Raw genomic sequence first — 15,844 nt, forward strand, 5'->3', positions numbered from 1 at the left:
AAGCTTGTTGTCAAATCTAGTCTATATTTAGTCAGGTTTCGGATTAGGATAGAAGTTTGTGGTTGAGATTCGGATATCACTGTGTTCTACCGTTTCAAGGCGAAGAGCTTTGGAGAACTTCAACATCAAAAAGTTAGTGAAGACTTAACCACTTATTTATCAAGTTTTCACCTTTTTATCTTCGAGAAATTGTCGCATGACTAAATTAGACAATACATGCATAATAGAAATTTCGAGTCAAGTTTATCTTGAATATCGTTCTCGAAATATGACTAAGCTTAAGAACATTTGTTCATACTCGATGAATTTGGTTTAGAACAATTTATTGTTTATAACCTAATTGATTCGAGATTTAATCATTTGAAAAATAGCCTGGAACAGTGATATATGTCATTGATGTTATTCGAGAATGTTTCATATTGATTATTAGATAGATATAAAACTGTTGTTAATCTGGATACATGACAGTATGCATACCAGTTCACATACTGAGAGAACTGTTATAAGTCCAGAGTCGTAGTACATGTACCGGCGTAGTTATAGTTCAGCAGCGAATTTTGGTACGCACATCCGGTATCCATACCATAAAAATTCTGTTGATCATGAACCAGGAAAAGTACGCATATCTAGTATGCAAACCGGAACAGATCTGTTGGTTTCAAAACCGGAAAGGTACGCATGCCATAAAAGATTTGTTAGTTCATGAACTTGTTTTTGTATCAAGAGTACACATACCCGGTACACGTACTGTGAAAAGAATATTCACTAACAGGTATAGTACACATACCAGGTACACATACTTACCTTGACGAATATTTTCAGATGCATCAAAATTATTTCTATGATATAATCGGCATTTGAACAACTCTCTAAAAACACTATGTAGACATTTTTGATCATATGTGTGATTCAAGAAAAGTATTAAAGTGTTATATGAAAATGGTTAAGCTTATCGTTCAATTGGATAGTTTCGGCTAACCTTCATGACCATGTCATTGTACACGGTTTGATTACGGTTTATCCTAACCAGAGTGTATATTCTACTATGTTAATCTCAAGTCAAATTTTTCATCTAACGGTAACTATTGATTGCTTAGTTCTAAATATATCTTAGCTTAAACCTAAAGCAACCTTGATATTGAAGTTCTATATAAGGAGAACCTCAAATAACTGGGATTTTTGAATCCCTGACACTATTCTTGCATGTTCTAGTTTTAAACTGGAGTCGTCCTCTCCTTAAAACCCTTCTAGGGATTAACAACTAAAAAGACTTCAACTAGGGATTCATGAAGCCAGGTCCAACTATTGTTATCTTGATAGTTTGTGTATCTTGATCTTGTTTTGATTGTTGAGCTTTGCTCCAACAAACAAGATTGATAGAAATCATAAAGTTTCTTTGTCTCAGACTTTGTGATTCCACGAGTTTGTATTTGTGAGGTGAATAATAATCTAGGATGCTATTCGGGAGTCATAAAACCGGATTTTGAGGTTTGCTAGACTTTGTCTTTTGCAATAAATTTCCTATCTCACCTTGATCTTTGATCAGAACAGAAATCACATATAGGCTTATCTGTGGGTGGCATATTGGTTTAAAGTCTCCAATTGAGTTGAAGCAAATCTTAGCTAGGCTGTAAAGCACGTCAGCTAAGAGAATCAATTGTACGGAGTCCTGCTGGGATTCAAGAGGCGTAAGGAGCGCGACTGTAACTGAATTATTGTGACTGTTTAATTCGGTCTCAACTGCATTCCAGTTCGAAATGCTGATAGTAGGTTAGTGTCTGTAGCGGGTTAATACAGTTTGGTGTCCAAGTCTGGACTAGGTCCCACAGTTTTTCTGCATTTGCGATTTCCTCGTTAACAAAATTTCTGGTGTCTGTGTTATTTCTTCTTCCGCATTATATTGTTTATCTTTATAATTGAAATAGCACAGGTTGTACAGAAATCAATCAAAGTAGATATATTCATCCTTGTTTGTTGGATACGACTGCTTGATTGATTCTTGGATATTGATATTTGGAATCGTCCAAGTACTCTCACGGTATAATCAGGTTTACGGACTAGTTTCTGTAACATTCTGATTGTGAGAGAAAGAGATATAAACTCTTCATATCTTTCCTGATTGAGATTCATTAAGTTAAACTCTCAGAATTATATTTGAGTTTAGTCCATATAGGTTGTCTAAGAAAAAGTTGGTGGTGTATTTTGGTACCCCCACATTTTCAGGAGTAAAATACTCCCTCCGTCCCACTATTAGATGACCTACTTAGTTTAAAATTTTGTCCCACTATTAGTTGACTTATCTCATTAAACAAGGGGATCTTTCTAAAATTATCCTTTTGAGTGATCTTCATTAGTATAAGAAATATGTATAATTTGGTATCCATGTTTATATTCGTTACGTAGGTGTTTTAAAATTCTTTTCAAAAATACAAAGTTTACGAAAATCCATGGTATAGTTTGAGAGATAAATCATTTCTAATTTTTACATTTTATTATCCATAAGGGTATAATTGTAAAAAATACTTAAAAACGCTCCTTTCCATTCCTTGTCTTGAAAATTATGCAAACCTGAACTAGATCATCTAATAGTGGGACAGAGTTAGTATTATTTTTCATGAATCCCTAGTTTATAAAACTAGAAAGTCATACAAAGTAGAAATATTTAATATTGCTAATACATGCTCCCTTCATTTCAAAATAATAGACTGGTTAAACATGAAACCAGCCTATTATTTTGAAACGATTACAATAAAACCAACCTATTATTTTGAAATGGAGGGTGTAGATTATAAAAGCATGAAAGTTCTATATTCATCATTCAAAATCAATAATAACCTAGATACATCAACTAAAATGAATAGTTACGTACTATAAATTATCAAAATTCGTCTTCATGTATGTTTTACCATTGGGATATATAATGGATTAAAATTGGTCTGAACTTTGTCTCATGCAGGATTTCTTTCCTGAGATACCCTCTGTCATGCTAGGATTTTTGTTTCGAAAATCATTAACCTAAACAACTTTGGGAAGCAAAAAAAATATATTAAAAGCAAACAACCAGGCGAAGAAATCTAACACTCATAATTACTAGTGGGGAACTATATTCCGATCAAACAAAATGGACCTAAAATCAATGTCCTTAAAGGTATTAATGTCATTTAGACAAAGAGGGCTTGATAAGATAAATAGGCTCGGACACACTCATACATCTTGCACCAAAAGCTCTACCAAATATGCCAAACCACTGCAAGATGAATCTTCTCTCACACAATCTTACATCTCTTTTGAACTTATACTGCCGAAATGCTTCAATAAGATTCAGAAGAGAAGCGGGCGCTACCAAACATAAATTTGAACAACTTGATGAAGTGTCACCAGATTTTAGGCGTATAAGTGAAGTTCACAAATAAAAGATCATTCATTTCCACCTCATGTCAGCATAACTGATAGTTTTTCAGAAATGATGTTGATCCCTCCATGTCTTAACATAGTTAAAGTTAGAAGAGAAATTTGTAAATTGCTAGAACTTAATGTGCTAATTCTAAGGGAAAAAAGGATTGAATCAAAATAGTGAACCAACTATACTATTTTTACTTGTATAATTTTAACTCAGACAAAAGAACAAAAGCTCTACTGGACTTATAGACTTTATGAATTCAGTTAAATAAGATGACAATCAGATCACCATTATGTATATGAAGATTTTTACATGTTTTACATCTACTACAATATGATTAATCATATAAACACGATTAAAAACAAACTAAGTTATGACCTATTACACATACCCTCTAACAACTTTAGTGGTTAACTGTAACACTACTAACAAAACTTGCTAGACTTAAGGAAATAATGAAACGTGCGAGAATGATTTAACAAAAAGTTCTTGCTAATCGGGAATTTGGGTAATTTAGATTTGAGTTTGAAATTCTTCATCCTCCCTTAAATCCAAACTATCAACTCCCATCATCCTCTTTGTCAATATATCATCAACTTGTTCTTCTGACTTAAAAACTGTCAAATTCACCAAATCAAGAATAAAATGAACCTTGATGTCGATGTGTTTGCTTCTCCCATGAAATATAGGATTATTTGTTAAAGTAATGACAAACTTGTTATCATATAAAATAATTTTTGGGGAACTTTTGTACCTTATCCAACTGTTTAACCAAACAATTTTACAAGCGGCTAGAATATACTTTGTATCGGCAGTAGAAAGAGCAGCAATTGTTGTTTCTTTGGCGACTGGAAAACACACCTGAACCTATATGAAACTACTATTCCTATCATTCAGTCACAATTTGTATAACCGACTAAACCACAATTACTAGCATATCAATATATAACTCCATGATTTTGTGCCTTTGACTTACCGTAAAGTCTTATTCGTTGTATGCAAAGAACTTGCCTAGGAGTTTCCATGAACCTACTTATAATTTCAACTCCAGAAACAATATCAAGTGTTATAGAATCCAAATAATGAAGACTACCTACTAATTTTCGATAATAAGAAATATTAACAAGTTCACTATTACAGACAGTAGACAAACAAAACCTTGTTTTATCCGGATTATTGACTGGGTGGCATGATTTCATCTTGAACTGTTTCAAGATATGCATACTTCTTCTGAGAGACAAACACTTTATCACATGTTTGTAAGGATTCAAGTCCAATAAAATATGACATTTGTTAGAGCATAGCTCGGTTGAACTCACCAAGCATTGGTATGTCAAGTTTGGTTGTCATATTTTGGTATAAAAAATCATCTAGAGTCGCTTGATTAAATACTAGAGACAACTTCGTTTAGGTTAGACTAGAAAATCTAGGAATGTTGAGACGTACAATAATTAGTCCAAAAACCTGAAGAATGAGAAGAAGTAACGACTGCAACGAGGAAATCAACCTTCCACTTGAGGTTAGTAATACTAACTTAACTTGTTTCCATTCCTAATGTATCCTTCAAGTTGTATTATATTGAAAACATAGCATGCGAAGCTGTATATATATATAATACTCTAGTGATTAGACTTGGTCATTTCATTATGATCATAGTGTCAAGAAATTTATTATTACGAAGTATAAACGCTTATTTTTTGGAACTTCGTAAATACGACATCACCATAATATTTGTATTTAGTTACTTGATTATGTGTAAACTAAATGTGTTGATTTTATCCTAGGAAACAATCTTTTGTAACATTTTTTTTAAAGGAAGTACACATACGAACTTGTTTGGTAATCGAAAAGAAATCATGATTGGTCACGTTCTTTATTGAATATCTTTTGAATGACCAATACAAGGTGACAAGGTAAAACCTATCATAACATATGCTGAGAATTGAGGTATAACGGTCATGGCTTATAGGATGTAGCAAGTTGTAATCGGTCACAAGCTACTTTGTGGAGCAAGGTGTATCCGGTCACAAGCTACATTGGGAAGTTAGTTGTAATCGATCACAAGCTACCTTTGGAAGCAAGGTGTAACCGATCACAAGCTGTCTCGGGAAGTAAGGTGTAACCGATCACAAGCTACTTTTGGAAGCTTGGTGTAACCGGTCACAACCTAGTTTTGGAAGCATGGTATAACCAGTTACAACTTACATTGTGAGTTTGGTACAACTGATCCCAAAGAGAAAAACCGAGTTTCCAATATCCACATATCTCTTTATGTTTTGTGTGAACTTGGAATTAGGGTTTGCTGAAAGAAATTTCTAGATGTCAACATCATTTAAACATGTACATAACTCTTATCATTAATTGTTCAAAGATAATCCTTGATGCTCAAGGAGATCCCATACCGAAAAATTGAAAAGCATTTAATTATGATTTTCATCATATATGTTTTAATTACCAACAATTAAAGCATATCCTATGGAAAATATTATTAGTTTATGTGCTACAAAAATAATAGAAGTTTTTTATGAGAGCTTTCGGAAAATGTGGTTTGGCATTTAAGTGGAAATAGGAAAACCGAAATTAGGCACTTTAATGTTAATATCTTGAGAATACTTTTGGTTTTGGAATTTCCTTGTTGTCCAAACAACCTTGGTCTATAAATACTTGAGTTTGCATTTCTTGCAAACTACCCTAAGAGCTAGGAAAAATTCATTCTGGTGAAGCCGTCTATCCGGAGAGGAAAGTACCCTAATTAGGCGAAATCTCTTATGACCGCTCGTTCAAATACTTATGTGGGATCAAGAAGCTCTACGATTACTGTTGGTGGGAGACTAGATAATTGCATTGTTATGTTAGTTTTCGATTATTGATTTGATTGACTAACGGTTGTTGAAACTTTGATTGCACCTAGTTTGATTATTCTTGAGAACCTTCTCTTCTGATATAAGGCTCACTCAAACTAGATCAAAGTATCGACGGGATCTTTAGAACCATTTTCGGATCTAAAGACATCTTGTCATAATCCACTGTTCACAGACTTCGTTCGGTGTTTGATTAATCACAAGAGGATTCAAGTTGTATTGTGCAGGTTATTGAAGACAATATAAGATTTGAAGACGAAGAAGATTTCTTATTATTATTCGTATCTTGTGCATTTAGTGCACAAACCTTGATTGGCTGGGATCCAACTAGAATCGTGTTTATCTTTGATAGACTTGATTTGCTAGTTGCATGAGATCGGCATCGCTTTATTGTTTATCTTTGAGATTAATATTGATTGATTGAAAATCTAAATATTGGTTATTTTTGTAATCAAAGTTTAGAATGATCTAACCAGAAAAAGGGGTTCATTAGTTTAATTGGAAAATACTTTGTCAACTACTCACATATCATTATAGCAAAGATTGATTAGAGTGGTTACCAAACAGATTCTTCTTTTGTTGTACGATCCAAAGGACTTGGTATTCACGTGCGTGACTCTAGAAAGCAAAGACGCAGGGATACTAAGGAAACTAAGTAGCTAGAGGTAGTGTACTTGGTCTCAACTATACGAAGTTGGTATTATATTTTGTATAACGACTTAATTCTGGGAGTATTCAAAACTGGACTAGGTCCCGGGGTTTTTCTGTATTTGCAGTTTCCTCGTTAATAAAATTTTGCTGTGTCATTTACTTTGTTATCCACATTATAATTGTTATTATAATTAATTAAATTACAGACGTACGTTAATTCGAATTACTTGACACTGGTCTTAAAAGTCAATCAGTTATTTCCATAACTATTGTCAAGTAAATATCTTGTTGTTGTATTTGAAAAAGCGGGAGTTTAACAACACCACCCAATATTTCGCTTAGCAATCTGTATGGACTAACTCCGAAATACTTTGCTAGAGAATCAACTAGACAGTCAGACTCAATCTAGATAAAAAGTATCTCAAGGAGTTAATATCTCTCTCTTGATTTGATTTTTACTCAAGCTAAAAACAATAGCGGGTCTTTATCAAATACTAGGAATACTTGGACGGTACCAAAGACCAATGTCCAAGGATCAATCAATATCAATCAATAACCAAAGGTTGGATTTCTAATTGATTGATCACGAACGCACAACCTATATTATTTCAATTATATAAAATATAATGCGGAAACGAAATAACACAGACACCAGAAATTTTGTTAACGAGGAAACCGCAAATGCAGAAAACTCCGGGACCTAGTCCAGATTGAATACACACTGTATTAAGCCGCTACAGACACTAGCCTACTGCAAACTAACTTCGGAATGGAGTATAGTTGAACCCCAATCAGTCTCCCACTGATCTAAGGTACAGTTGTACTCCTACGCCTCTGATCCCAGCAGGATACTGCGCACTTGATTCCCTTAGCTGATCTCACCCACAACCAAGAGTTGCTGCAACCCAAAATCACAGACTTGATAATAAACAGATCCGTCTCACACAGAAAAGTCTATCAAAGGATAAATCTGTCTCCCACAGATAAACCCTAGGTTTTGTTCCGTCTTTTGATATAAAATCAATGTGAACAGGAACCAATTGATAATCCGGTCTTATATTCCCGAAGAACAACCTAGATTAATCAATCACCTTTCTACAATCCTTCCTGAATACACAAGCAGATTGTCGAGGAATCACAAACAGTGAGACGAAGATGTTTGTGACTTATTTATCTTGCCTATCGGAGAAATCTCACGATCTCAAGCCAATCAATTGATTGTACTCGTACGATAGAAGATGCAAGATCAGATCACACAACTACGATAAAGTAGTATCGGTATGGCTTCACAATCCCAATGAAGTCTTTAAGTTGTTAACCTGATTTTAGAGAAGAAAATCAAAGGTTAATGGAGATCGACTCTAGCGGCGCACTAGTAGCACACAGACGTGTGGGGATTAGTTTTGCACAATGCTAGATGTCTCCTATATATAGGCTTCAAATCAGGGTTTTGACTTAGTTACAAAGCAATCCATATTCACCATTAGATGAAAACCTGATTTGGATTTAAGCTAATATTTCTCAACCGTTAGATCGAAAACTTAGCTTGTCACACACACTTGGGTAGACATTTACTGGGTTCGTGAAAACCATGCCCAAACGTGTACGTGTATGTTGGTTCAACATAGTAACCCAAAAGGTTAACCACATGAGCATTTCATATTAACCTTGTTCTTCTTCACTATAACTAGTTCAATTGACTCAAATGAACTAGTTAAAGAGTTTTTCAATTGCTATGAGATCTTATGTAACTACACAAGACACAATTAAAACAAAGATGATTCGATTCGATTGAATCGGCTCATGAACATTATAGCCACGGTTTGCATAAAACATTCCTTAGTAATTTAATGTTTCATGTTCAGAGCACATCTTTAGATCATAACCTCTTAAGTTCACAAACAAGTTCGCGGACTTAACTTAATCGGTTGAGTTTTCTAAACTCGGCATAAATTCTTGGAAAGAGAACTTACGCCATTTCGCGGACTAGGTTCGCGGACTTAGCACACAAACGAGTTTTTGGAAAATCCAGCAGAAATTCTCGGTCGAGAACTTCCGACAGTTCGCGGACTGAGTCTGCGGACTGGGTTCGCGGACTTGGCAAGCCAATTCCACAATCCTCCCGATTTCTTTTGATCAACAAAGTTCGAAAACTTCGGTACAAGGAATACATGGTTATGTAATCTAAACTCTCATTTCAATCATTGAGACATTCTCAAAGGACGCTATGTAGCCGTTATTCACAGACCGATTCACGTCAGAGCAATTCTCAAAGTGATTGAAACTTTTCATGACTTTCTGTAGATGGGGGAAAACGATTTGCTGGTTTTTAAGGAATTTGGGAGACGACCATACGGAGGAGACTCCTCGAACCGATTGAAATGTTAAACCTCACACAGATGCACCGCTGCAAAGGGAGTGTTTTAGATTTGAGAGATCAATCTGTAGTACACCCGCCTAAATCATGACAATGATCGTTCCAGAGTAAATTCGGTCATAAGAGAGGATGGGTTGATCTGTAGGAGGGAAGCTGGGAAATGTGTGGAATCAATGGTAATCAAAGATTGTGGTGTGTGAATCCTGAATATGATAAGCCCTGAATGATTGAAATTGCTCAATTGAGAGTAGTTGCTCAATTCATGAGTTAATGATCTCGTGTTGTCGATGAGACGTGAGATTGATGATACTGTTGATGCTGATTCAATCATGATTCAGAGACTTATTTATATTGCTGGAATTGTAGACACCATGATTCCATAAAGTGTGACAGTTGATGGAATCAAGGAGTGGGGAAGTGGAGATCGTGTTTGAAACCAGTTGCTCAACGTATGGAGACTTGGTCGATTTTCCACCCACTACCTCTTGAATTCCTTCAACTGATTGCACGAATTGCTCACATTCCATCGTGTGTTTGAACACACGTGCCGTAGACCGCCAGACCAAAACCCTAAGTGATATCCCCCCAAGTGACACGATTGACGTCTCGTGGTTTGTTAGTTAATTGATGACTTCGTGGTTTGATGGGACGATGAGTCCATGTAGTTGCTGATTGTCGAACATGATGTTCTGAAACTCATGAATTGAACATGTCATGAGACAGAGGTACAGTTCTTACGATGAAGTGAGCATGTATTGATCATTCGGTGGATCGTTGAATATTGATTGTTGAACCAATATTCCTTGGTTTGAAAAAATATTTATCATCTGAGCAAGTGTTGCTCATGTGATGAATTGTTGAATATTTGATCGTCTGAGCATGTGTTGTTCGTCTGATGGATTATTGGCAGTGTACCAAAATATTAATTAGAATACTGGTCGTTGAACCGAGCATAATTAGTAAAATTAATGACCATGAGTTCGTCGTAAAATTATTAAGGTTATAATCTGGAATGATGATCCTTGGATTCAGAAACCCTAATTTGATCAATTGATGATCAATTCATGGTTCGTCAGAATTTCAACCATGGGACGAAGGAGGGAGCGACTACATGGGACCGTGGATCAACCATGTAGTGTCCATATGCTCACGTGAGCAAATACGAAGAACTCCTGAAGAGATGACGATTTGTTGGCGGAAGAATGATTAAATGCTGGCTTAATCATTTATTCAAAAATGCTCGTCTGAGCCTTAGGTGAGAAAACCTAATTAATTATGACGAGGCGAGAGACCGACCATGGAGTCATGAAACCGGCCCTGGGTTATCTCGTGACCGCCTGACGATCACTTCATGAAATACCAAAGTGTTTGGGAGAGTTTTGGACCTAATACGAGCAATTGTGCAAATTAGGTCAAAACTTGTGAAAATTAATGGGACCGGCTTCCGTGAGCCAAAGAGCCAATCTTGGTCAGTCAAGATAGCGTGCTTGTGTCCCCAAGGCGTCCGTATCTCAGTCCTAAGAATTTTGATATTTTCTGGCGTGCAATTGAGCATCCATTCGAGAAAATATGCCAAAATTAGGGTTTCGACGAAACTGAGGGAAACACCATGAGATGATGAAAAATAATTATAAAATAAGGAATGAGGAGGCGTGGGACTGCCGTGGTCAAGGCATGGTCGGTCGGTCGTGACCACGGTCCCGTGGTGCCTTTTCCTTAATTTTATAATATTTTGATGATTTTATGAAAAATTCATGAATTTTGAGAAATTTGATGAATTTAGGGAGTTTCCGTGAATTGAAGGAGTTTTCATGAGTTCAAGGAAGCAAAAAAAAATTAAAATATTAAAAACAAGGGCGTGTGGGACCGTGGAAGGCATGGCCGGTCGGCTAGGGCCCGATCCCACGAGTTTTCCTAATTTTTTTAATAATTTTAGGTATTTTTATGATTTGAGGGATTTTTTCCTAATTTGAGAGAAATACCATGAAATCAAGGAATTTGATGAATTCAAGGAAAACTAATAATAAAATAATAAAACAAAGGGGCGTGTGGGACCGGCTAGGGCATGGCCGGCCGACCAAGGCCCGGTCCCACAAGTTTTCATAATTTATTTTATTTTATTATTATTTGATGATTTGTGCAAAATACCATGAAATCAAGGAGTTTTTTCATGAAATTAGCGAAATAATAATAATAATAATAAAATAATAAGGAACCGTGGGGTGTGGGGTCGGTTGGGACCAAGGCATGGCCGGTTGGCCAATGGTCACGCCCCACACTCCTTTCCTTAATTTTATATTATTTTTTATGGATTTATGGAAGTACCATGAAACCAAGGAGTTTCCTCGAGACGAAGGAGATTTGATAAAATGAGAGAATTTTCATCAAATCATGGAAAATAATAAAAATGCATTAAAAATATAAAACTGGCGTGAGATTGACCACGACACGGTCGGTCGGTCGTGTGTCCGTGCTCCCAGCACCCTGGTCAATATTTTTAATTATTTATTATTTTCTTCTCTATTTTGCATAGGTTCATGGTTTCGTTGTATTTTTTAAATACTCGTTCGTGCGGTGACTGTTATTGTATCATCGTTGAATGCACCTTCACCATTTGAATCTGGGCTTACTTAGAGATAGCTAAGACGCCCGGTTGTTGATTATTTATTACTAATTGTGGAATTCAGTGGAGAATAATTCACAAAACTGAGTAATAAGATGTTTATTATTAATTCAAAGGATCAACTGAGGATTCGACTACAAATTCATAATAATAAAGTGAGCATTACCATTCCACGGGATCGTAGATTCGACCATAGAATCGGAGTAATTAAGATTTATCTATTACCATTTATGGGACCAGTTGTGGATTCGATCATGAAATCGGAGTAATGGGATAATATAGTTATTGCTATTCTATGAGATCAAGTCGTGGATTCGATCATAGAATCAGAACAATCGTTATTGCCATTCCATGTGACCAGTCGTGGATTCGACCATGGAATAGGAGCAATTGTAATTAGGAATAATTAACTTTGTGGCTCTATACTAGCAGAGCAAGCTGTCTAGGAGCATTAATTATCCCGATATGAGCTTGCCGATAAGTCATATCCTTTATATAGTCAGGGTAAACTTGTTGTTTGTTCCTGAAGACGTTATCGCTCTATACTAGCAGAGCAAGTTGTCTAGGAGCCTTCCATCTCGTGATGCTATATAGAAATAATCACTGAAAGTATTCCTCAGTCAGCATTAAATGGTGATTTTCCGGCCGTAAATAATAATACCAGTAATTGAACTTAGTCGTAAGTTGAGACATTACCGGATTTAGAGAGCATGAGCAAACAACGACTTGATGAAGGCTTCAACGTCATGGTTGGAGCGTCATTTTATGAGCATAAATTGGTGTTGAACCGCTGGTTTGGACGACGAGTCCGTGGTCGGTTAGGATTCGCGAGTCGGGCCCAATAAGGAAATCCTTAGAAAATTAGGTTTTGGAAATAAAATTGATATAAAAGGGATTAATCCTTTTTTTTTTCCTGCGACCAGCTCTCCATCATCTCTGCACCTTCATGCCAGCAGGAGAAGATTCCCGCCGCCGCCGGTCGCCGTCGTTGTCGTCGGCAATTCCGGCCGACCAGGTACGTGTATTTTTTTTTGTTTGATGTTGATGTTTATGATCCTCATGAGTTTTTCATGTTTTGATCATGATGAAGTTATATACATGTGTCTATATTAGTGTGAGTTTTTTGAAAAAACCTTCGTTTTTGAAAACGTATGTTCGTTCGATCGTTAGTTTTGAAAACTAACTATAATCCCTGATTTAGGAGAGATTTTTTTTTTTAAATATGAACCTAGGTCCAGTGATAAAACTTAGTGTATGATCTTTCATGTATACCAAGGTTTCATCATAAAAGAAGTGAATTTTCATGAAATTGGAATAATCCTTCGTTTTAAAGACAAATAATGATGACACGAAGGAAAATATGTATGATGAACTTGTGTCCAGTGATAAAATTTTGCCTATGAGATTTCATGTAAATACAAAACTTTATCATATGTATGAGATGTGAGATTTCACAATATTTTTGAAATAAACCTTCGTTTTAAAGACAAATAACAACGATACGAAGGAAAATTAGTTTTTTTTATATGCAGCCGCGACATATATTGTGCAAAATATGATGGTATATTTTATTTGCATGAATTTGTTTTCATTAGATAAAAATCCTTGAGAATTTATGTATGCAAGTTGCATTAATTGCTGTTTTTGAAAAAAATCAAAACGTGTGTTTTGAGGAACCTTCGAAGATAGACAATATATTTATGATGAAATATTTTATTGTTATAAACTTCATAGGTCACTTGTGTGAATGTTAACATTATGAAAATTGTGTTCGCGATTTCATGAAAATCAGTCTCGGAAATTAATAAAGTCTCGTTCATTTTTTGCAGTTTCCGAAGAGACGAACGATTTTGAGGTGTTAACTCTAGCATTACTATCACTATTGTTAGTGGAAGTATAAAAGGTAAGAGTTAACAATTACCATTTTTTTTCTTGTATTTCCTTGATTTATATCTGAACGGCATACTGAAGTAGAATGTAGTGTGAACCTTTTCAGCTACTTAGCAAAGATGTCCAATTCCCAAGCTGACGACCTCGAGGGAAGAGATGTGCGTTGATGATGGTATCTCCAGAGATGAGACATGCATGGATGAAACTTCCGTTGGGGGAGACGAAGACGAAATCCCTGGGATTAAGAATGTCCCGAACATAGATGATGCATTCTTTGAAAAAGATATTCCAGGAGCTGAGCAACATTTGAAATCCCCAGTGTATCGTCTTTTGATAAATCCCAGAACTGTTACTCAGAAGAAATTGGTGACTCCTAAGACAGTGATTCGATTTTGTCTTGAACGAGGGTCTTCGCCTCATCAATCATAGAGTTTAAGCTTTCTCGACGACCTTTGGAGAAATTTGCCGGCTGGGCGAGGCATATGTTGGGTTTTCCTCATGTGAGGACTATGCTCGACCAGGCGCAGGTGACGAGAGCTATTCAAGCTTCTGGAGAGTTGTTCATTTATCATGACGCAAGTGGTATTGTGGCTCTGTTTGCTCGCTGGTGCATTCCCACTCACACTTTCATATGTAGATGGGGAGAGTTTACCATTACCTTGGAAGACGTGGCGGCTCTGATGCATCTCCCGATCACGGGCAATCTTCCTGGGGATCTTTCAGATGAGGAGACCGCCGTTTCTCATGTCTTGACAGCTGCAATGGAGAAAGCGAATAAGGCTGGTAGTAAAGGATGCTATGCTTCCTGGTTGACACACTGGTGGCCCAAAGACGAGGTTTCTGATAAACCCATCGACGGTATGTTACCCATTGCTGCTTTCTTATGTTTATGGTTGTCCAGAGACGTTTTTGAAGACGTGGAAACTTTGAAGCCTTTTGTGATTCCCTTTGCTATTAAGATGGCTCAAGGAGAGCAACTTCTGATAGGTAGTTTATTCTTAGGCTCCTTGTATTACAACCTGGACTCCTTGATTATAGACTCCAGTGTGTCGAACGGCTCTATGAAGATTGAGTGTTATGCCAACACGATGTTTCTTCAAGCTTTGATGTGGGAGCACTTTAAGAATTATGCACCTACTCCACGTAATGTTCTGCAAGGACCGAATACTGATGCGCGCCATACTTTCCCTGAGAAAATAACGCTAGGATCATGCGTTGGTCCACAAAACAACCTCGTTCTGAAATACGCTTCATTGATGTGTTAGATGAAGAATCTGAGTTCAATTTTCGCCCGTGGGTGTCAGTCCCTGATTATGTTTCTCAGCCGATGACTTTCAATACTGGAGAAAGTACGAGTTTGACGTATGGTGCGCATCTGAGTGATGGCGAAAGATCTTTCATGTTGAGTTGCACCCCTGGTCATTTGCTATCATCCACGTTTGGAGAATTTTCAGTGGGGGAGTATAATATTGATAGAGCATCTCGACAAATGGGTATGGATCAGTGTGTTCCAACCATAAGGAGAAGGAAGCCATCAGTTGAGCAACTCAGGACTCATTTGGATCATACTCACGTGGAAGGGAGTAGTTACTGGTTTCCTGGTTCTGATAGATTCGCCTATGTAACCCCAGGTTATGTAGAATTCTGGGATCAGCAACTTGGGCGTTTGCGTGGCTTTGTAAGATTTCTCAGACCTCCATTCAAGGATCTTCCTTCGGCTGAGATGATTTTCAGTCGACCAAGATTGAAGTATCTTTCTGGTGATAAACGAAAGTCGTCTCCAGGATGCTCTCAGGTATGTTTCTTCATATAATCTTCACGAAATTATAAGAACTGTATTCTGATTATATTACTGGATTTCACCACAGGACGGTCGTAATATACGACCTCGAATCGGTGTATTTTTCTCAGAGACTGAGGCGGTTATTCATGGCGGAGAAGGCATGCATAAAGGTTATAAGCTGTTACCTAATACCGTAAAGTCCCCAGTTGGTGCTTTGGTGAGTTCCCAATATTTCTCACCGTGAATTTCATTGCTATTA

Source organism: Papaver somniferum, chromosome 9, assembly GCF_003573695.1.
Source record: "Papaver somniferum cultivar HN1 chromosome 9, ASM357369v1, whole genome shotgun sequence".
NCBI lineage: Eukaryota > Viridiplantae > Streptophyta > Magnoliopsida > Ranunculales > Papaveraceae > Papaver > Papaver somniferum.